Genomic DNA, 12,456 nt, shown 5'->3' on the forward strand with positions numbered 1-12,456 from the left:
CTTGATGAGTTAGACAGAATATGTGGACTCACTAAGATCAATGGAGTGAGTGAAGATGGATTCAAATTAAGGCTCTTCCCATTTTCTCTTGGAGACAAAGCTCACATTTGGGAGAAGACTCTTCCTACTGGAGCTATCACCACATGGGATGCATGCAAGAAAGCTTTTCTGGCCAAGTTCTTCTCCAATGCAAGGACTGCTAGGTTGAGGAATGAAATTTCTGGGTTTGCTCAAAGGAATAATGAGAGTTTTTGTGAAGCTTGGGAGAGGTTTAAAGGATTCCAGACTCAGTGTCCTCACCATGACTTCAGCAATGAGTCACTTCTAAGCACCTTGTATAGAGGAGTGCTCCCCAAGATAAGAATGCTTCTTGATACAGCCTCTAATGGCAACTTCCTCAACAAGAATGTGGAAGAAGGATGGGAATTAGTTGAGAACCTTGCTCAATCTGATGGCAACTATAATGAGGATTATGATAGGACCATAAGGGGCTCCTCAACTGATCAAGAGGACAAGTATAAGAAGGATTTGAAGATGGTCAATGAGAAGCTTGACAAGATACTCCTCAGCCAGTCCAAGTCTATTCACTTCATTGGTGAAGAAGAAGCTCCAGTTCAAGAGGGGGAGCCTGAATTTGCTGAGTTGTGCTACATGCAAAACCAGGGAGGATTCAAAGGCTACAACCAAGGAGGTTTCAAAAACAACAATCTCTCTTATAGGAGCACCAATGTGGCCAACCCTCAAGACCAAGTCTATCCACCTCAACAACCTCAACAGCAACAAAACTACATCCCCAAGCAACAACATCAAGTGTTCTAGCCCCAATTGTGTCCCCCACCAGGGTTTCAGACTAACCAAGGCCAGGAACAAGACTTAAGAGCAATGATGCAACAGTTGTTGATTGGGCAAACACAAGGCAAGATTGAGGAAGCCAAACAGTTTGATGAGTTGAATCAAAGGCTCACATCACAGTACAATGATCATGAAGTTTGAAGGTCTCAATACCAGAATGAAGTATATGGAGAGCAACATTGCCTCTACTTCAGCTCCTAAACCCAACCAACTCCCTGGAAAAGCTGTTCAAAATCCAAGGGAGTTCACTGCAAAAGCCATTCATATCTCTGATGAGGAAGTCACAGAGGACAGTGAAGTCCAAGTTTGGGGGAATTCATTAGTTACTGAAGCCCCAAGTGACGTTTGTGCAAAGCAACTGGAGTCCGTTATTGCACTCGACCAAGTACTCGAACAGCCACTCGACCGAGTGCATGCTCGAGTGGTCGATCGAGTTGCAGACTCAGAAGCTGTCAAGCCTGCTAAGTACATTCCTCCTGCTTACAAGCCACCTCTTCCATTCCCAGGACGTTTCAAAGCACAAAAGATTAAGGAGCTTAGGGAAATCATTGAGAGAAAGGAGATGATGGCTAAGCAACAAGAGGAAGAGAAGGTTTTGAAGGAAGTGGTTGTGATTGAAGAAGCTGTGGTTGAGGAAGTGTTGGCCATACAAGAGATCACCATTGCTTACCAAGAAGAAGAGAGGGGACCTGCCTTGGAACAGTATGATCCATATCCTCTCTACAAAGATTTTTTGCTTGATTTGTCAAAGAAGAAGGCTGAAGCTCAAGATGAGAAGGATCTTGAGGACCTTGGAGGAGTTATCATTCCAATCAAGATTAAGGATCCAGGTCCATTCTATCTGCCTTGCACACTTAGCTATCTTCACTACAACCAATGCCTTTGTAATTTGGGAGCTTCAACAAGTGTGATGCCATACTCCATAGCACAAAAGCTTGGGAGAACTGATTTCAAATCCACCAACCTTCATATATGTCTAGCTGATGGGTCAAACAAGGAGATAGTTGGAAGGTTGGAGAATGTCCCAGTCAAGATAGGGAAGGCAAGGGTTCACACTGATTTTGTGGTGTTGGAGATGGACAAGGAACCTGAAGATCCAATCATTCTTGGAAGGCCATTCCTAGCCACTGTTGGAGCAGTTATTGATGTCAAAGAGGGTCTTGTGACCTTGAACATTGCTGAAGATATAGCCATGAAGTTTAACATCTATAACCCAACCAACCTTCCTACCATTGATGATCAACCTTTTACTATCAAAGACAAAGGAGGTCAAGAAGGTTCAAGTGGTGAAGCAACTCCAAAGGCTAAGCTCTCCTTTCAAGATGATTCTGTGGAAAAGCTTAAGAGGTCAGTTCAAGAGTTGACTAGTATGGTTGAGGATCTTCAAGTTAAGCTGAACAAGAGGTCCTTAAAGAAAGCAAGACAAAGGCTCAAAATTAAGAAGAAACATGGTTTGTGTGTTAAGGGTGAGGTGATCAAGGATCAACTTCACAGTGATCAAGAGGTTCGAGGGAGGATTTCATCACCTCCTTGGTATCTAAACAAGGCTTAAGAAGGCAACCAAAGTCAAGCTTAGTGACTTTAAACAAGCTCACTAGGGAGGAAGTCCCTAAGGTATCCTTTGTAAATATGGTTTATTTTCCTTGTAGTTTTGATGTGTTTTCTTTTATATTTGTGTTGGACAGGCCTTTAGGTGAAAATGTAGTTGGGTAAGGAGAGATTTAGACTTGGAGAAGGAGACTCGCAAGCCCACTCGACCTGCCCACGAGAGGTACTCGACCGAGCTAGGAAGGAATTGAGACCCATTTGATCTTCAAATCGCTAGAACGATCGAGTGGAGGGAAGAACAAGAAGAAAAATTTTGAAATTTCAAAATTTGGTCAAGGTGCTCGACCGTGTACAGTCGAGTGTGGGGTCGAGTGGCAGCAAAAAGCAGGTCAAAGATTCCCATTTCAAATTTGAATGGTATGGACGCTCCACCCTTGTCTCCTTGTCCCCTTAGCTTCTTTATATAGACCTTGCACGAGATTATACCTCTCACATTCTCTCATTTGCTCAAAACAATTGAATTAAAGTTTTAAAGTCTCTCTCATAGTTTATCTTTTGCTCAAGCTTAGTTCTTTCAAGTTTTTGGGTCACTAACCTATTAACTTTGAGCTTTGAGTCTATTCCCTTCAGTTCTTTTTGAAAAAATGTCTTCAAGAATCACTAGGAAGTCTCAACAAACCGCTGCAACCTCCATGGAACGTCATGATGCTAGCCTTGAATCAAGAGGAGAAGCTGGAAGGGCCACTCGACGCCCCACTCGATCATGCACTCGACCGAGTGGCCGTTCGAGCAGCCGGTCGAGCCAGATGCCGTGTCCAAGGAGAGAGTCAGTTGAGGAAGATCCTGAGAGGACTGAAAGTGAAGAAGAATGGGAGCCAACTCTAGCCATTGGTGAAGATGTGGAGTATCTCTTTAAGAAGAGCAACCTAACCAAGTTTATGGGGCTTTGCATGGAGGGCTACAAAGAAGAGAGTTGTGAGTTTCTAGCCACAGTCAAGCTGCATACATATGCAAGGAAGGATGCTGAGTTTGGAGCTGGTCACATTGCTTTCACAATCAAAGGGAAAAGATATGAACTTTCAATGAAGAAGATAGCCAATGTGTTTGGTTTTGAGGTTGGGAGCAATAGGAGTTTGATGATTCCAAGAGAAGAGCTCTATGCTGTGTGGGAAACCATTGGGGATAACAAATACTACTCATCCTCCAACTCCAAGAGCTCAAGGATAAGGAGCCCAGTCCTAAGGTACTTCCACAAAGCTCTTGCCAACACCTTCTTTGCTAGGAAGGAAACTCGGAACATTAATGAGGGGGAGCTAAAGATGATTGATTTGGCTCTCAATGGAATCATTTTCCAAGCAAGAAATGGTACCATCATTCTTGGGAGCACTGTGGAGACTGACCTAGCAATGGTGCTCATTGATCACATGATTTACTTGAGAAGTTGGGTAGGCAAGTTGGAGAACAAAGGATCAAGAGGAGCACTAACCATTGGAGGCATCATTACTCCAATCCTACAAGCTGCTAAGGTTCCACTTAGAGGAGAAAGGGTTTCACCAAGATGGATTGACTCTAGCTACCTCACCTCTACTCTCATCCTAGCCAAGGAGATGCATCAAGGAAATCACATTTTCAACTTTGAACTTCCAACACTTGGGAAAAAGCAACTGATTTTGCCTAACCAAGAGCTCACCACCATTCAAGAAGGAGCCAACATTGAATTTTGGCCAGCTGAGGAGCATTTGTTTGATGGGATAGTTCAACCTAGAGTTGATGAAGCTGGAGATGTGCAAATGGCTGGAGATGAGCAATTTTACTTTGAGGATTATGAGCTCAACCCAAGAGATAGTAGATGAGTGAGGGAGGCTACCAAGAGATTAACCCTTTTGCAAAAATGGAACAAATGGCATGGGAAGAGGTTTGATAAGCTGAAGAAGAAGGTGACCAACATGGTTAAGTCTATCAAGGGCTTAAAGAAGGAGATTGCTGAGTTGAAGAGTGGGAATTCTTCACCTACACCATCAAGCCCTTTGAGGAGGAGTAGCTCAACTAGAGCACTTTCTAGAGTTGCGAACCCTGTGGAACCAGCTAGGGCTTCAATGTATGAGCCAAATCAGAGGAAAAGGAGCTCAAGTACCCAAGAACAACAATTTTCAAGGTACTCCACCGGGTCACTCGAGCACCCACTCGACCGAGCACCTCCAATGCACTCGGCCGAGTTCCAGCCCAGATCACCCTATGGCTTCCCACCTCCAGCTGCTTATCCAGGATATCCAGGTTACCCTCCCATCCCACCCCAGTACTTCATGGATCCAGCACTCTACCAGCAGTTCTACCAGCAGCAAGGTCAGAATTTTGACACTCGTGGTCCAGCTCGACCCCCCCACTCGAGCACGTACTCGACCGAGTCCCGGTCGATTTCCATCGTCGAGCTGCCCCAATCTCCACCTCCAAGTCACCAGCAAGACCCCAACTACTCCTATGACAGCATGCAGATGGATGTGGACAACTACTTCCACAATCCCTAAGGTACCACTATCACCTTCACTTGTAGATATCATTGCATTTGACATTGTGTTTTGTTTTTTGTTTTTCATCTTGAATCCTCACTCAAATTTCTTTCACACAGGGACTGTGTGATTTAAGTTTGGGGGAGGGTTTGAGATAGCATTTGACATTGTGTTTTGTGATTCTTATTTCAAATTTTTAGCATCATCATGTTAATACTTGCATAGCATCTAAGGCATAGAAAAACCCTAAAAATTTGAAAATTTTTGCAAAAATCTTTATAAAAAAAGAGTGTTCATGTAGTTTGCACTGCACATTAGGATCTTGTTTAGCATGTTTCATGTAGGATTGTATAGTATTTGCATTAGGGATCTATGATGAGTATTCCCTTGTTAGCTTGTTTATTCACTAGACTAGGATCAATGCCCAAGTTAATAGTACTTTGATGCTAGTTGAGTGGTTAGAAGAATAAGATTGAACCAAGCCTTGAATTCCTACATTGCATTTGGTCTAAATTGAAGCATGTTGAGATTTGAAACCATTTCCTATTTATAAGAACCTAATATTGACTTTCAATTATCAATGTGTGCATTGCTTTAAACTCATGGATACCATATACATATTTGGATCATCTTCTTCCTTTTTACCACTCTTGTTGATCCAAGTAGCTGATTTCCTCATTAAGAATCAGTTCCCCTACCCCTAAACCAAACCTTCTTTCAAGCCATGTTTATTCTTGTGTGTGTGAGACCTATTTTTGGGATTGAGCTTGGTAGAAAGTGTTAGGTTTGAACTGACAAGAGTAAAGCCTTGTGTAGTTCTAGTTTGCATTTTTCAAACTAGATAGGACTAGGTGGTTCACTTGTTGGGTTTGGGACTTGGCTGTCATGAAAAGAAAAGAGGAAAAAGAGAGAGAAAAGGTTAGAGTCTTTAGGAGGGGAATGTGTTTAAGTAAATTTAAAGTCTAGTGAAAGAATGGGAAGAATAAGGTTGTTTAAAGATGGTTCTAGTTAAAGAAAAGAAAGAAAGAAAAGAGAAGTCTAGCAAAATGCTTATATGTCTTAAGAATAAGAAGAAAAGAGAATCATAGCAAATAAGTAAGAATCCCCCATTCCACTAGAAAGATCAAATAAGAAACCTCTCCTAAGACTTTAAAACCAAAAGAGAAAAGGGTGAAAAAGAAGAGAAGAAGTTAAAGGGTAGCACTAGGATCAATTGGGTTTAGATTGATAGGATAAACACTTTGGGTGTCTTTGGGTAGACAAGGTTTTGTTCTTGTATGTGTCTAAGTGTTCTTACCTTTAGCATTCTTCTAAAGCTCAATCCATTTTTTATGAGAGAACCTTGATATTGATAAATCCCACTCTAAAGAGAGACCATCATTGTCTCTAAACCTTTTACTGCCAAGCCAAATGAGTTTAAGCATTGCACATAATTGATTCATGTTCTTGATTAATGAATGTTAAAGGGAATGGTTGATTTGAATGCATGTGGACATCTAAGGCTCAAATCAGTAAAGGTTGTGATATGCTTGTCTAAAGTCTTTAAGTATAGCTCATTCAACTTGCATCATAGTACTAGTAACTTGGACATTGATTCTAGATAGTCTATTTGCAAGCTTTAGGAGCTGAGATCCCACTTTCAAACCTCACCTACCTTCTTTTGTCTTGATTATTTGCTTGAGGGCAAGCAAAGACTAAGTTTGGGGGTGTTGATGTTCATATATTTTACCTTGTTTTCCCTTAGTTTATTCACAACTTTTGCATCTTTTGCTATCCATTTAGGCCATTATTGTGTAGCTTTAGGACTAATCATGCATTAGAGTATAGTTGCATTGCATTTGCATCTTTTCATGCATAAACAAGTGATTTTGGAGCTTAAGGAGCATGGAAGCAATGCTGAGGAGAAGTGAAGCAATCCTAAGGAGAAAACAAGAAAGTTAAGGCTGAAGAATCAAGGTCTGGAGTCCAACTCGACCGCACCACTCGACCACCACTCGACCGTGTGCTGAGAAGGACTTGGCCGAGTGGAGAATGCACGAGAGAAGCCAGCTCGACCAGCCACTCGACCGAGCACTGGTCGAGTTGACCGAGCCGTTGACTGCTTTGACTTTTTGTATTTTTAGGGCTTCCACCTCACCTCCTATATAAGGCCTTTGTACCTGCAGCCACCAAAGAGTCCAGCTTTTTAGAGAGTCTAAAACTTAGTTTTTACCTTTTTTAGATTTTATTCCTTTTGCACTTTCTTTTATTTTAGATTTTGTACTTGTTTGAGAGAGAAAGACTAGATTCTTATATTTTGTTTATTTCATAACATTCAAAATATTAAGATTTCGAGTTTTATTTCTTCATCAATATTGTAGATCTCTGTTTCATCTTTCTAATGATGCAAGTTTCAATATTTTCTGGGTTTTTGACATATTTCACCATGTGTTCTTGTGAGTAGTTTGCTTAGGACCTTGAGGATGGGTTAGGCTGGGTTGATCTTGTGGTTTGTTTGATTTGGTCAAGCTTGATTGTTGTAGATCTCTTCTAGGCTAGATGATCTTAATGCTGATCCTATATCTGAGAAGGTAGGGTTTGATTTCAAGCATCTTAGCATCACACCAATGTCTAAGGAGCATAGATAAGGCTAGATCTAGAGCTTACCATTAGGCTTGCTAAGAGATTAGAAGTCTTGTTTGGTTTGAGATGTATTGCTTAATGCCTGCTTGTGTAGATTCTTTTCTTTGTGAGAACAAGTCTAGAAATGCATAGGTTTGATTGTTTCTTGCCATGAGAGTGGATTAAACATGTCTTAGAATAGTATGTCTAGAGATCAGCTCAAAGTTTGCTTGAGATTTGTTGACCAAGTTAGATAACCACAATGATTAGCTCAGCCCATGAATCCCTCCTCAAGGCCTTCTTTGTTTATTAATATCTTAGTCTAAATATCATTGCTTGCTTGTTGTTTGATTAGTTTTTGCATTGCTCTGTTTTTCTTGTGTTGCTCTGTTTTCACGTTTAGGCTAGCTCGACCACGTACTCGACCTACACTCGGTCGAGTGCTGCTCGAGTTCATCCATAGAACTTGTGTCTTTGGTTTGTGATTGTCTTGTTTCATTCCTGTTTCATTTCCATTACATTCACTTAGTTTTCTGTTCATTACTTGTCTTACATTAGTTCATTAGCATAGTGTCTATCTCTGTTCTAGTTTCATTATAGCTTTAATTTGTCTGTTCTGTTTGCATTTAGTATCTTGTTTTAGTTGTTTTCACTTTCTGCATTTCATATCTCATTTTAGGATTGTTAGTGACAAACAATCTTTACAATTGGCTTGACTTAGACTCATATGCACATCTTAATTGTTCACAATCACTCAGATAGGATTGACACCTCTTATACTGCAACTGCATAAGGGGAATTGAAACACCCTGACTTCTATTCATTCCATACATCATCATTCCATACATCATTCATTCACCACACCACAAAGAAAATCAGTTTCAAGCTATGCAATAATGGTCAAAATGGATAGCAAAAGATGCAAAAGATGTGAATATATTAAGGGAAAACAGGGTAAAATATATGAACATCACATAGCTGTTTACTGCTTTGAATCAATTTTTTCTCGGTTTTAGCTTCTTTCGCGACAAAATGGGTAAAAGTGGTGTCTAAACACTCCAAATTACACCCAAAATTTTATAATTAGTTAAAAGAATTGGATTGTTACGTATTTTGTCCCTAGAAAGAGTAACATAGCTGTTTACTGCTTCGAATCTATGTTTTCTCTCGGTTTTAGCCTGTTTTCTCGGTTGAAGCCTGTTTTGGGATAAAACAGGTTTAAGTGTTGTCTAAACACTCCAAATTCATCCCAAACTCTTACAATTAGTCAAATGCAATGTATTGTCAAACATTCTGACACTATAAACAGTAACAAAGCTGTTTACTGCTTCGAATCAATGTGTTCTCTCGGTTATAACCTGTTTTCTCGGTTGAAACCTGTTTTAGGATAAAACGGGTTTAATTGTTGTCTAAACACTCCAAATTCATCCCGAACTCTTACAATTAGTCAAATCCATTGGATTGTCACACATTCTGACCCTAGAAACAGTAACAAAGCTGTTTACTGCTTCGAATCAATGTTTTCTCGGTTTTAGCCTGTTTTGGGACAAAATGGGTAAAAGTGCTGTCTAAACACTCCAAATTCAACCTGAACTCTTATAATTAGTCAAATGCATTGGATTGTTACATATTTTGACCCTATAAAGAGTAACATAGCTGTTTACTACTTCGAATCAATGTTTTCTCGGTTTTAACCTCTTTCGGGACAAAATGGGTAAAACTGGTGTCTAAACACTCCAAATTCAACCCGAACTTTTATAATTAGTTAAAAGAATTGGATTGTTACATATTTTGACCATAGAAAGAGTAACATAGCTCTGTACTGCTTTGAATCAATGTTTTCTCTCGGTTTTAGCCTGTTTTCTTGGTTTAAGCCTGTTTTGGGATAAAACGGGTTTAAGTGTTGTCTAAACACTCCAAATTCATCCTGAACTCATACAATTAGTCAAATGCATTGGATTATCACAGATTCTAACTCTAGAAACAGTAACAAAGCTGTTTACTGCTTCGAATCAATGTTTTCTTGGTTTTAGCCTATTTCGGGACAAAATGGGTAAAAGTGGTGTCTAAACACTCCAAATTTAACCCGAACTCTTATAATTAGACAAATGCATTGGATTGTTACATAGTTTGACCCTATAAAGAGTAACATAGCTGGTCACTGGTTCAAATCAATGTTTTCTCCGTTTTTGCCTGTTTCGGGACAAAATGGGTAAAAGTGGTGTCTAAACACTCCAAATTCAACCCAAAGTCTCATAATTAGTCAAATGCATTGGATTGTTACATATTTTGAACATAAAAAGAGTAACATAGCTGTGTACTGCTTCGAATCAATGTTTTCTCTCGGTTTTAGCCTGTTTTCTTGGTTTAAGCCTGGTTTGGGATAAAACGGGTTTAAGTGTTGTCTAAACACTCCAAATTCATAACGAACTCATACAATTAGTCAAATGCATTGGATTGTCACATATTCTGACCCTAGAAACAGTAACAAAGCTGTTTACTGCTTCGAATCAATGTTTTCTTGGTTTTAGCCTGTTTCGGGACAAAATGGGTAAAAGTGGTGTCTAAACACTCCAAATTCAACCTGAACTCTTATAATTAGTCAAATGCATTGGATTGTTACATATTTTGACCCTATAAAGAGTAACATAGCTGTTTACTACTTCGAATCAATGTTTTCTCGGTTTTAACCTCTTTCGGGACAAAATGGGTAAAACTGGTGTCTAAACACTCCAAATTCAACCCGAACTTTTATAATTAGTTAAAAGAATTGGATTGTTACATATTTTGACCCTATAAAGAGTGCCATAGCTGTTTACTGCTTCGAATCAATATTTTCTCTTGGTTTTAGCCTGTTTTCTCGATTTAAGCTTGTTTTAGGATAAAACAGGTTTAATTGTTGTCTATGTAAGTTTAGAAACAAAGAGAAAGGGAACCAATTGAGTGTATAGAACAAGAGAGATAGAGGGTAATAGAGAGAGTGAGTGTAAGAGAGAGAGAGTGTAGGAGAGGAAAAGAACTTCTTACTTGATTTAGAACCTAGTTACAAACTAAATATAGACATGTGAACTATAGGAATATTCCTTTACAAGATGCTAAATGTAATTAAGACATGAAAGGGACATGTGTCCTCCTTAGCACAACATGTGACTTCTTTCTCTTCCACTTGCTTGTATCTCCAACGGTTGGAATAGAAGGATCTAGAGTCTTTGGTTCCACATGTGGCTTGTGAGACACTAAGTGGGCTTCTCTCTTCTAAACACACGATCGTACGGACGGCCCGGCTAGACTTGTACGGACGGCCCGGCTAGACTTGTACGGACGGTCCAGTTAGATTTGTACGGACGGTGGTTGTATGGGCAAGAGTGATCAATCCCAATTTATACTCCCCCTCAAGCTTTAGTCATTGGACCCCATGACACAAGCTTGAACCATTGATCACCTACCTCATTAAAAACCTTAGTATAGAAAACCACTTGGGGAAAACTATACTTAAGGGAAAAAGAGTGTAGGCTGTCAAGGTTTGGTGAGGTCCATGAGTCCAAGCTTTGGGTGTATGTACTCACATACTTGAGGGCTTGCTGCCTTGGTGAATACATCGGCCAGTTGCTCGGAGCTCTCGGTGTAACAAGGGAGGGTTACGCCTAGTTGGATTTGCTCTCGGACTTTGTGACAATCAACTTCAATGTGCTTCGTTCTCTCGTGGAACACCGAGTTGGTTGCAATATGAATGGCTGTTTCATTATTACAATGCATCGTGATAGGCTTCGTAATGTCAACTCCAAGATCTTTTAATAAGTTCTTGAGCCACATCAATTCGGTGGTCAGCTCTCCATTGACACTAACCTATCATGGAATCTATGGCAAATAGATGTCAAGAATGCTTTCCTTCAGGGGGAGCTCGAAGAAGAAGTGTACATGCATCCTCCACCAGGGTTAGAAGACATGGTTGCACCAGGCAAGGTTCTTCGACTTCGCAAGGCCATCTATGGTCTCAAGCAGTCCCCTCGGGCCTGGTATCACAAGTTGAGCTCTACTCTCAAATCCCAAAGTTTTAAACATTCTGAATCCGATCATACTCTCTTTACTCGCCGGTCGGCACATGGTTTGGTGGTAGTTCTCATCTATGTGGACGACCTTCTTATCACCGGTGATGACCAAGACGGTGTTCGGGATACCAAGGCCTCAGTTCACTCCACCTTTGATATTAAAGACCTTGGTGAGCTTCTGTATTTCCTTGGGATTGAGATCTATCGCTCGTCAGAAGGTCTTTTTCTCTCTCAACGGAAATATACTCTCGATCTTTTAGCTGAGATGGGTCGACTTGGTGCATTCGACTCCACTTGAAGAAGGTTACCAGGCCAAGCGAAAGGGGGAGAGCATTCAAGCCAAGGAAGGAAAACCACGAGACCCTATGGATGAGCCGTATGAGGATGTGACAAGATACCAGAGACTTGTAGGAAAACTCATATACCTCACTATCACGCGACCCGACATCTGCTATGCCGTAAACCAGGCTAGTCAGTATATGAAGGCTCCTACCAAATATCACTGGAGCATGGTCGAAAGAATTCTCAATTATCTCAAAGGCAGTCCGGGTCAAGGCATATGGATGGGTAAGAACTCTAACACTGAGATAGTGGGATATTGTGATGCCGATTATGCTGGAGATACCTTGGATAGGAGATCAATGACGGGGTATTGCACATTCGTTGGGGGAAACTTGGTCACATGGAAGTCAAAGAAACAGAAAGTGGTATCATGTTCTAGTGTCGAAGCTGAGTATAGAGCAATGAGGAAGCTGACAAATGAACTGACTTGGTTGAAGGCGCTTCTCAAGGATCTTGGTGTGGATTCAAAGAAACCGATCACCATTCATTGTGATAATGAAGCTGCGATTCATATCGCTACTAATTCAGTTTTTCATGAGAGAACCAAACAAATTGAG

At 40.6% G+C, this 12,456-nt stretch overlaps 1 non-coding gene across 1 annotated transcript; it reads right to left on the minus strand.

Annotated features, from left to right (window-relative positions):
• Window positions 1-201: 201 nt before the first annotated feature.
• Window positions 202-308, minus strand: LOC147928457 (small nucleolar RNA R71). Its single transcript, XR_015581025.1, has one exon. It is a non-coding gene; the product is annotated as a small nucleolar RNA R71 (small nucleolar RNA).
• Window positions 309-12,456: the final 12,148 nt, after the last annotated feature.

The sequence above is a fragment of the Camelina sativa genome, chromosome 14, assembly GCF_030686135.1.
Source record: "Camelina sativa cultivar CO46 ecotype springtype chromosome 14, ASM3068613v1".
Taxonomy (NCBI): domain Eukaryota; kingdom Viridiplantae; phylum Streptophyta; class Magnoliopsida; order Brassicales; family Brassicaceae; genus Camelina; species Camelina sativa.